Consider the following 12,725-nt stretch of genomic DNA (forward strand, 5'->3'; position numbering starts at 1 on the left):
AATCAAAACGACACGTTAAAGAGACTTGAGACGCGACATACTAATCTAGCGTCACTTTTCACGCAAATTTTGCGTAATATAACCTAACCATGCTTAGGTAAACGGAACGACGCATTAAAGAGCCTTGAGACGCGACATACTAATCCAACGTCCCTTTTCTCGCACACCTTGCGTAATATAACCTAACCATGCTTCTGTAATCGGAATGACGCGTTAAAGACACTTGAGACGCGACATATTAATCTAGCGTTACTTTTCTCGCACACTTTGCATAATATAACCTAACCATGCTTGGGTATTCGGAACGACGCGCTAATGAGACTTGAGACGCGACATACTAATTTAGCGTCACTTTTCACGCACACTTTGTGTAATATAAACTACCCATGCTTCGGTAATCGAAACTAAGCGTTAAAGAGACTTGAGACGCGACATATAATCTAGCAACACTTTTCACGCACTCTTTGCGTAATATAACCTAACCATGCTTAGGTAATCATAATGACGCATGAAAAAGAACGCGATATACTTATCTAGCGTCACTTTTCATGCACACTTTGCGTAATATAAACTAACCATGCTTAGGTAATCGGAACGACGCGTTAAACAGACTTGAGACGCAACATACAAATCTAGCGTCACATTTCATGCACGCTTTGCGTAATATAACCTAACCATGCTTAGGTAATCTGAATGACGCGTTAAATAGACTTGACACGCGACGTACTAGTTTAGTGTCACTTTTCACGCACGCTTTGCGTAATATAACCTAACCATGCTTAGGTAACCGGAACAACGCGTTGAAAAGAATTGAGACACGACATACTAATGTGGTGTCACTTTTCACGCACCCTTTGCGTAATATAACCAAACCATGCATAGATAATCGGAATGGCGCGTTAGAGAGACTTGTGACGCAACATAACCATGGTAATTGAAAAGACGCGTTAATGAGACTTAAGATAAGACATATTTATCTAGCCTTACTTTTCACGCAAACTTTGCAAAATTTAACCTAACTATGCATAAGTAATCGAAACGACGCGTTAAAGATACTTGAGACGCGACATACTAATCTAGCGTCACTATTGACCTAAACTTTGCATAATATAACCTAACCATGCTTAGGTAATCGGAACGACGCATTAATGAGGCTTGAGATGCGAGATACTAATCTAGCGTCACTTTTCACGCACACCTCTCGTAATATAACCTAACCATGCTTAGGTAATCGGAACAACGCGTTAAACGGACTTGAGACACGACATACTAATCTAGCGTTACTTTTCTCGCAAACTTTACTTAATATAACCTAACCATTCTTGGGTAATCGGAATGACGCGTTAAAGAGACTTGAGACGCGACATAGTAAACCTGCATCACTTTTCACGCACTCTTTGCGTAATATAACCTAACCATGCTTAGGTAATCGGATCGACGCATTAAAGAGCCTTGAGATGCGACATACTAATCTAGCTTCACTTTTCACACACACCTTGCGTAATATAACCTGACCATGCTTAAACTAATCGATACGACGCGTTAAAGAGACTTAAGACGTGACATACTAATCTAGCGTTACTTTTCTCCCACACTTTGCGTGATATAAACTAACCATTCATGGGTAATCGGAACGACGCGTTAAAGAGAGTTGAGACGCGACATACTAACCTAGCGGCACATTTCACGCACTCTGTGCGTAATATAACCTAACCATGCTTAGGTAATCGGAATGATGCGTTAAAAAGAACGCGACATACTTATCTAGCGTCACTTTTCATGCACAGCTTGCGTAATATAAACTAACCATGCATAGGTAATCGGAACGACACGTTAAAGAGACTTAAGACACGACATATTAATCGAGCTTTACTTTGCACGCACACTTTGCGTAATGTAACCTAACTATGCTTAATTAATCGAAACAACGCGTTAAAGAAACTTGAGACGCGACATACTAATCTAGCGTCACTATTGACCTAAACTTTACATAATATAACCTAACCATGCTTAGGTAATCGGAACGAACCATTAAAGAGCCTTGAGACGCGACATACTAATCTTGCGTTACTTTTCCCCCACACTTTGCGTAATATAAACCAGGTAATCGGAATGACGCGTTAAAAAGAGCGGAATATACTTATCTAGCATCCCTTTTCATGCACACTTTGGGTAATATAAACTAACCAAGCTACGGTAATCGGAACGACACGTTAAACAGACTTGAGACGCAACATACTAATCTAACGTCACTTTTCACGCACGCTTTGCGTAATATAACCTAACCATGATTAGGTAATCCGAACAACGTGTCAAAGAGAATTGAGAGGCGACGTACTAATCTAGCGTCATTTTTCACGCACCCTTTGCGTAATCTAACCTAACCATTCATAGATAATCGGAACGGCGCTATTGAGAGACTTGTGACGCAACATAAGCATGATAATCGAAACGACGCGTTAAAGAGACTTAAGACACGACATATTAATCTAGATTACTTTTCACGCACACTTTGCGTAATGTAACCTAACTATGCTTATGTAATCGAAACGACGCGTTAAAATACTTGAGACGCGACATGCTAGTCCAGCGTCACTTTTCGCACACACTTTGCGTAATATAACCTAAACGATGCGTTAAACAGACTTGAGACACGACATACTAATCTAGCGTCACTTTTCACACACACTTTGCATAATATAATCTTACCATGCTTAGATAATCGGAACGACGCATTAAAGAGCCTTGAGACGCGACATACTAATCTAGCGTCACTTTTCACACACACCTTGCGTAATATAACCTAACCATGCTTAGCTATTCAGAACGACGCATTAAAGAGACTTGAGACTTGGCATACTAATCTAGCGTTACTTTTCTCCCACACTTTGTGTAATATAAACTAACCATTCATAGGTAATCTGAACAACATGTTATAGAGACTTGAGACATACTAACCTAGCGGCACTTTTCACGCACTATTTGTGTAATATAACCTAACCATGCTTAGGTAATCGGAATGACGCGTTAAAAAGAACGCGACATACTTATCTAGCGTCATTTTTCATGCACACTTTGCAAAATATAAACTAACCATGCTTAAGATAATCAGTATGTTGCTCTTTTCACGCACGCTTTGCATAATATAACCTAACCATGCTTAGGTAATCGGAACAACGTGTCAAAGAGAATTGAGACGCGACATACTAATCTAGCGTCACTTTTCACGCACCCTTTGCGTAATCTAACTTGTGTCGCGACATATGCATGGTAATCGAAACAACGCGTTAATGAGACTTGAGACGCGCCATTCAAATCTAACGTCACTTTTTACGCTCACTTTGCGTAATATAACCAAATCATAATTAGGTAATCGGAACAACGCGTTAAAGAGAATTTGAGACGCGACATACTAATCCAGCGTCACTTTTCACGTACTCTTTGCGTAATATAATCTTACCATGCTTAGGTAATCGGAACAACGCGTTAAAGAAAATTTAGACGCGACATTCGAATCTTGCATCACTTTTCAAGCACCCTTTACGTAATAAAACATAACAATGCTTAGGTAATCAAAACGACGCGATTAAGAGACTTGTGACGCGACATAAGCATGGTAATCGAAACGACGTTAAAGAGACTGGAGACACGGCATACTAATCTAGCGTCACTTTTCACGCACACTTTGCATAATGTAACCTAACCATGCTTCGGTAATCGGAACGACGCGTTAAAGAGACTTGAGACGCGACGTACTAATTTACCATCATTTTTCCCGCACAATTTGCGTAAAATAACCTAACCATGCTTAGATAATCGTAACAACGCGTTAAAGAGACTTGAGACGCGGCATACTAATCTATTGTCACTTTTCACGCACACTTTGCGTAATATAACCTAACCATGCTTAGCTAATCGGAACGACATGTTAGATAGACTTATAACGTAACATAAGCATGGTAATCAAAATGACGCGTTAAAGAGACTTGAGATGCGACATACCAATCTAGCGTCACGTTTTACGCATACTTTGTGTAATATAACCTAACCATGCTCAGGTAATCGTAACAACGCGTTAAAGTGACTTGTGACACGACATACTAATCTAGCGTCACCTTTTACGCACACTTTGAGTAATATCACTTAGCCATGCTTAAGTAATCGCAACAAAGCGTTAAAGAGACTTGTGACGCGACATAATAATCTAGCGACACTTTTAACGCGCACTTGACGCAATATAACATATCCATGCTTACGTAATTGGAACGACGAGTTGAAGAGACTTGAGGCGCGACATACTAATCTAGCGTCATTTTTCACGCACACTCTGCGTAATATAACCTAACCATGCTTCGGTAATCAGTATGATGCGTTAGAGAGACTTATGACGCGACATAAGCATGATAATCAAAACGATGCCTTAAAGAGACTTGAGACGCGACATACTAATCTATTGTCGCTTTTCACGCACACTCTGCGTAATATAACCTAAGCATGCTTATGTCATCGAAAAGACGCATTAAAGAGCGTTGAGACGCGACATACTAATCTAGCGTCACTTTTCACGCACACTTTGTGTAATATAACCTAACCATGCTTAGGTAATCGGAACGGGGCGTTAAAGAGACTTGAGAAGCGACATACTAATATAGCGTCTCTTTTGAGGCACACTTTGCGTAATATAACCTAACCATGCTTAAGTAATCGGAACACATGTCTAAGAGACTTGAGATGAGACATACTAATCTATTGTCACTTTTCACGCACACTATGCGTAATATAACCTAACCATGCTTAGGTAATCGGAACGACGCTTTAAAAATACTTGAGATGCGCCATACTAATATAGCGTCACTTTTCACGGACACTTTGCGTAACATAACATAACCATGTATAGGTAATCGGTACAACTCGTTAAAGTGAATTGAGACGTGACATACTAATCTAGCGTCACTTTCCACGCACACTTTGCGTTATATAACCTAGCCATGCTTAGGTAATCGGAACGACGCGTGTGACGCGACATACTAATTTATTGTTAGTTTTCACGCACAGTTTGCGTAAAATAACCTAACCACTTAGGTAATCAGAACAACGCTTTAAAGAGAATTGAGACGCAACATACTTATCTAGCGTAACTTTTCACGCACACTTTGCGTAATATAACCTAACCATACTTAGGTAATCGGAACGACGCGTTAAATAGACTTGAGACACGTCATACTAATGTATTGTTACTTTTCATGCACACTTTCCGTAAAGTAACCTAACCATCCTTTGGTAATCGGTACAACGCGTTAACGAGAATTGAGACGCGACATACTAATCTAGCGTCACTGTCCACGCACACTTTGCGTAATATAACCTAACCATGCTTAGGTAATCGGAACGACGCGTTAAATAGACGTGAGACGCGACATACTAATTTATTGTTACTTTTCACGCACATTTTGCGTAATATATAACCTAACCATGCTTAGGTAATCGGAATGACACGTTAGAGAGACTTGTGACGCGATATAAGCATGGTAATCGAAATGACGCGTTAAAGAGACTTGAGACGGGACATACTAATCCAGCGTCACTTTTCACGCACACGTTGCGTAGTATAACCTAACCATGCTTAGGTAATCCGAACGACGCGTTAAAGAGACTTCAGACGCGACATACTAATCTAGCGTCACTTACGCACACTTTGCGTAATATAACCTAACCATTCTTGGGTAATCTGAACAACGTGTTAAAGAGACTGGAGATGCGACATACTAATCTAGCATCAGTTTTCACGCACTCTTTGCGTAATAAAACATAACCATGCTTAGGTAATTGGAACGACGCGTTAAATAGACGCGCGACTCGACATAGTAATTAATTATTACTTTTGATACACACTTTGCGTAATATAACCTAACGATGCTTAGTAAATTGGAACAACGCGTTAGAGAGACTTGTGATGCGACACAAGCATGGCAATCGAAACGACGCGTTAAAGAGACTTGAAACGCGACATACTGATCTAGCGTCACTTTTCACGCACACTTTGCATAGTATAAACCTAACCATGCTTAGGTAATTGGAACGATGCGTTAATTAGACTTGAGACGCGCATATTAATCTATTGTAATTTTTCACGCACATGTTGCGTAATATAACCTAACAATACATAGGTAATCGGAACAACGCGTTAGAGAGACTTGTGACACGACATAGGCATGGTAATCGAAACGACGCATTATAGAGACTTCAGACGCGTAATACTAATCAAGCGTCGCTTTTCACGCACACTTTGCGTAATATAACATAACCATTCTTAGTTAGTCGAAACATTGCGTTAAAGAGGATTGAGACGTGACATATTAATCAAGCGTCACTTTTCACGCATACTAGGCGTCATATAACATAACCATGGTTAGGTAATTGTAACGACTCGTTAAATTGACTTGAGACACGATATACTAATTTATTGTTACTTTTCACGCACACTTTGCGTAATATAACCTAACCATGCATAGGTTATTGGAACGACGCGTTTGAGAGACTTGTGATGCGACATAAGCATTGTAATCGGAACGACGCGTTAAATAGACTTGAGATATGACATACTAACCTAGCGTCACTTTTCACGCACACTTTGCATAATATACCCAAACCATGCTTAGGTAATTGGAACGACTCGTTAAACAGCCTTGAGACGCGACATACTAATCTAGCATGACTTTTCACTCACACCTTGCGTAATATATAACCTAACCATGCTTAGGTGATCCGAACGACGAGATAAAGTGACTTGAGACGCGACATACTAATCTAGCGTCACTTTTCACGCATACCTTGCATAATATAACCTAACCATGCTTAGGTAATCCGAACGACGCGTTAAAGAGACTTGAGACGCGACATACTAATCTAGCGTCACTTTTCACGCACACTTTCCGTAATATAACCTAACCATTCTTAGGTAATCGAAACGACATGTTAAAGAGACTTGAGACAGGACATACTAATCAAGCGTCATTGTTCACGCACTCGTTGAACATTATAACCTAACCATGGTTAGGTAATCGGAACGACTCGTTAAAGATACTTTAGATGCGACATACTAATCCATTGTTACTTTTCACGCACACTTTGCATAGTATAGCTTAACCATGCTTAGGTAATCGTAACGACTAGTTAGAGAGACTTGTGATGCAACAGAAGCATGGTAATCGAAACGACGCGTTAAAGACATTTGAAACGCGACATACTAATCTAGCGTCACTTTTCACGCACACTTTGCGTAATATAACCTAACCATGTTTAGGTAATCGGAACAACGCTCAAATAGACTTGAGACGCGACATACTAATCTATTGTCATTATTCACGACCACGTTGCTTAATATAACCTAACCATGCTTAGGTAATCGGAACGACGCGTTAGAGATACTTATGACACGATATAGGCATGGTAATCAAAAACGATGCGGTACAGAGACTTGAGACGCGTAATACTAATCTAGCGTCACTTTTTTCGCACACTTTGCATAATATATCTTAACCATGCTTATAAATCAGAACGACGAATTAAAGTGACTTGAGACGCGGCGTACTAATCTAGCGTCACTTTTCACGCACACTTTGTGTAATATAACCTAACCATACATAGGAAATAGGAACGACTCATTAGAGAGACTTGAGATGCAACATACTAATCTAGAGTCACTTTTCATGAACACTTGCATAATATAACCTAACCATACTTAGGTAATCGAAATGACCCGTTAAAGAGACTTGTGACGCGAGATAAGCATGGTAATCGAAACGACGCGTTAAAGAGACTTGAGACGCGACATACTAATGTAGCGTCACTTTTCATGCACACTTTGCGTAATATAACCTAACCATGCTTAGGTAATCCCAACGACTCGTTAAAGAGCCTTGAGACGCGACATACTAATCTAGCGTCACTTTTCATGCACACCTTGCGTAATATATAACCTAACCATGCTTAGGTGATCCGAACGACGAGTTAATGTGACTTTAGTCGTGACATACTTCTAGCGTCACTTTTGACACACACCTTGCATAATATAACCTAACCGTCCTTAGGTAATCCGAACGACGCGTTAAAAAGACTTTAGACGTGACATACTAATCTAGCATCACTTTTCATGCACACTTTGCGTAATATAACCTAACCATTATTAGGTAATCGCAACGGCATGTTAAAGAGACTTGAGATGCGACATACTAATCTAGCGTCATTTTTCACGCACTCGTTGCATAATATAACCTAACCATGCTTAGGTAATTGAATTGACTCGTTAAAGAGACTTAAGATGCGACATACTAATCTATTGTTACTTTTCACGCACACTTTGCGTAGTATAACTTAACCATGCTTAGGTAATCGTAACGACGCGTTTGAGAGACTTGTGACGCGGTAGAAGCATGGTAATCGAAACGACGCATTAAGGAGACTTGAAACGTGACATTCTAATCTAGAGTCACTTTTCACGCGAACTTTGTGAATATAACCTAACAATTCTTAGGAAATCGGAGCGACGCGTGAAATAGACTGGAGACGCGACATACTAATCTATTGTCATTTTTCATGCACACGTTTCTTAATATAACCTGACCATTCTTAGGTAATCGGAACGACGCGTTTGAGATACTTGTGACGCGATATAGGCATGGTAATCGAAAACGACGCGTTACAGAGGCTTGAGACGCGTAATACTAATCTAGCATCACCTTTTTGAACACTTTGCGTAATATAACTTAACCATTCTTCGAAATCGGAACGACGCATTAGAGAGACTTGAGACGCGACATACTAATGTAGCGTTACTTTTCACGCACACTTTGCGTAATATAACCTAACCATAATTAGGTAATCGAAATGACGCGTAAATGAGACTTGTGACGCGAGAGAAGCATGGTAATCGAAACGAAGCATTAAAGACACTTGAGACGCGACATACTAATGTATCGTCACTTTTCACGCACACTTTTCGTAATATAATCTAACCATGCTTAGTTAATCGGAACTACGAGAACGGAGAGGCGACATACTAATCTAGCGTCACTTTTCACGCACACTTTGCGTAATATAACCAAACCATGGTTAGAAAATTGCAACGACACGTTAAATTGACTTGAACGACATACTAATTTATTGTTACTTTTCACGCACACCCTGCGTAATATAACCTAACCATGCTTAGGTAATTAAAACGACGCGTTACAGAGACTTGTGACGCGACATAAGCATGGTAATCGAAACGACGCGTTAAAGAGCCTTAAGACGCGACATGCTAATCTAGCGTCCCTTTTCACGCACACCTTGCGTAATATAACCTAACCATGCTTAGGTAATCGGAACGAAGCGTTAAACAGACTTGAGATGTGACATACTAATCTAGCGTCATTTTTCACGCACACTTTGCGTAACATAACCTAACCATGCTTAGGTAATCCGAACGACGCATTAAAGAGACTTGAAACGCGACATACTAACCTAGCGTCTCTTTTCACTCACACTTTGCGTAATATAACCTAACCATTCTTAGGTAATCGAAACGACGTGTTAAAGAGACTTGAGACGCGTCATACTAATCTAGCATCACTTTTCACGCACTCTTTGCATAATATAAACTAACCATGCTTAGGTAATCGGAACGACGCGTTAGAGAGACTTGTGACGTGACTTAGGCATGGTAATCGAAACAAAGCATTAAAGAGACTTAAAACGCGACATACTAATGCGTCCCTTTTCACGCACATTTTGCGTAATATAACCTAGCCATGCTTTAGGTAATCAAAACGACGCGTTAAATAGACTTGATGCGCGGTATACTAATCTATTGTCATTTTTCTCGCACACTTTGCGTAATATAACCTAACCATGCCTTAGGTAATCGGAACGACGCGTTAAATAGACTTGAGACGCGACATACTAATCTATTGCCATTTTTCACGCACACGTTGGGTAATATAACCTAACCATGCTTAGGTAATCGAAACGACGCGTTAGAGAGACTTGTGACACGACATAGGCATGGTAATCGAAACGACGGGTTACGGAGACTTTAACCGCGTAATACTAATCTAGCGTCACGTTTTTCGCACACTTCGCGTATTATAACCTTTCCATGCTTAGAAATCGTAACGACGCATTAGAGAGACTTGAGATGAGACGTACTAATCTAGCGTCACTTTTCACGCACACTTTGCGTAATATAACCTAACCATGCTTAGGAAATAGGAACGATGCGTTAGAGAGACTTGAGACGCGACATACTAATCTAGCGTCACTTTTCATGAACACTTTGCGTAATTAAACCTAACCATACAAAGGTAATCGGAAAGACGCGTTAAAGTGACTTGTGACGCGAGATAAGCATTGTAATCGAAACGACGCGTTAAAGAGACTTGAGAAGCGAATACTAATCTAGCGTCACTTTTCACGCACACTTTTCGTAATACAACCTAACCGTGCTGAGTTAATCTTAACAACGCGTTAAAGAGAATTGAGACGCGACATACTAATCTAGGGTCACTTATCACGCACACTTTGCGTAATATAACCAAACCATGGTTAAGTAAATGTAACGACACGTTAAATCAAATTGAGACACGACATACTAAATTATTATTACTTTTCATGCACACTTTGCGTAATATAACCTAACCATGCTTAGGTAATTGGAACAACGCGTTAGAGAGACTTCTTACGCGACATAAGCATGGTTATCGGAACGACGCGTTAAAGAGACTTGAGATGCGACTTACTAATCTAGCGTCACTTTTCACGCACTGTTTCCAAACCATGCTTAGATAACCGGAACGACGCGTTAATGTGCCTTTAGCATACTAATCGAGCGTCATTTTTCACGCACACCATGCGTAATATAACCTAACCATGCGTAGGTGATCACAATGACGCGTTAAAGAGACTTGAGACGCGACATACTAATCTATCGTCACTTTTCACTCACACCTTGTGTAATATAACCTAACCATGTTTAGGTAATCCGAACGAAGCGTTAAAGAGACTTGAGACGCGACATACTAATCTAGTGCCACTTATCACGCACACTTTGCGTAATATAAGCTAACCATTCTCAGGTAATCAAAACGACGTGTTAAAGAGACTTGAGACCCGACATACTAATCTAGCGTCATTTTTCACGCAATTTTTCATAACATAACCTAACCATGCTTAGGTAATCGGAACGACTCGTTAAAGAGACTTTAGATGCGACATACTAATCTATTGTTACTTTTCTCGCACACTTTGCGTAGTATTATTTAACCATGCTTAGTTAATCGGTACGACGCGTTAGAGAGACTTGTGACGCAACATATGCATGGTAATCGAAATGACACGTTAAAGAGACTTGAGACGAGACATACTAATCCAGCGTCACGTTTCATGAACACTTTGCATAATATAACCTAACCATGCTTAGAAAATAGGAAAGGCGCGTTAGAGAGACTTGAGACGCGACATACTAATCTAGCGTCACTTTTCACGAACACTTCTCTTAATATAACCTAACCATACTTAGGTAGCGGAACAACGCGTTAAAGAGACTTGTGACGCGAGATAAACATGGTAATCGAAACGATGCGTTAATGAGACTTGAGACGCGACATACTAATTTAGCGTCACTTTTCATGCACACGTTGCTTAATATAACCTGACCATTCTTAGGTAATCGGAACGACGCGTTTGAGATACTTATGACGCGATATAGGCATGGTAATCGAAAACGACGCGTTACAGAGACTTGAGACGCGTAATACTAATCTAGCGTCACTTTTTTTGAACACTTTGCGTAATATAACATAGCCATTCTTAGAAATCGGAACGACGAATTAGAGTGACTTGAAACGAGACGTACTAATCTAGCGTTATTTTTCACGCACACTTTGCGTAATATAACCTAACCATGCTTAGGAAATAGGAACGACGCATTAGAGAGACTTGAGACGCGACATACTACTGTAGCATCACTTTTCATGAACACTTGCATAATATAACCTAACCATACTTAGGTAATCGAAATGACGCGTAAATGAGACTTGTGACGCAAGAGAAGCATGGTAATCGAAACGAAGCATTAAAGACACTTGAGACGCGACATACTAATGTATCGTCACTTTTCACGCACACTTTTTGTAATATAATCTAACCATGTTTAGTTAATCGGAACTACGAGAATGGATAGGTGACATACTAATCTAGCGTCACTTTTCACGCACACTTTGCGTAATATAACCAAACCATGGTTAGAAAATTGCAACGACACGTTAAATCGACTTGATACACGGCATACTAATTTATTTTTACTTTTCACGCACACCCTGCGTAATATAACCTAACCATGCTTAGGTAATTGGAACGACGCGTTAGAGAGACTTGTGAAGCGACATAAGCATGGTAATCGAAACGACGCGTTAAAGAGCCTTAAGACGCGACATGCTAATCTAGCGTCCCTTTTCACGCACACCTTGCGTAATATAACCTAACCATGCTTAGCTAATCGGAACGAAGCGTTAAACAGACTTGAGATGTGACATACTAATATAGCGTCATTTTTCACGCACACTTTGCGTAACATAACCTAACAATGCTTAGGTAATCCGAACGACGCGTTAAAGAGACTTGAAACGCGACATACTAATCTAGCGTCACTTCTCATGCAAACTTTGCGTAATATAACCTAACCATTC

This window comes from Mercurialis annua, linkage group LG3 (genome assembly GCF_937616625.2).
Source record: "Mercurialis annua linkage group LG3, ddMerAnnu1.2, whole genome shotgun sequence".
NCBI lineage: Eukaryota > Viridiplantae > Streptophyta > Magnoliopsida > Malpighiales > Euphorbiaceae > Mercurialis > Mercurialis annua.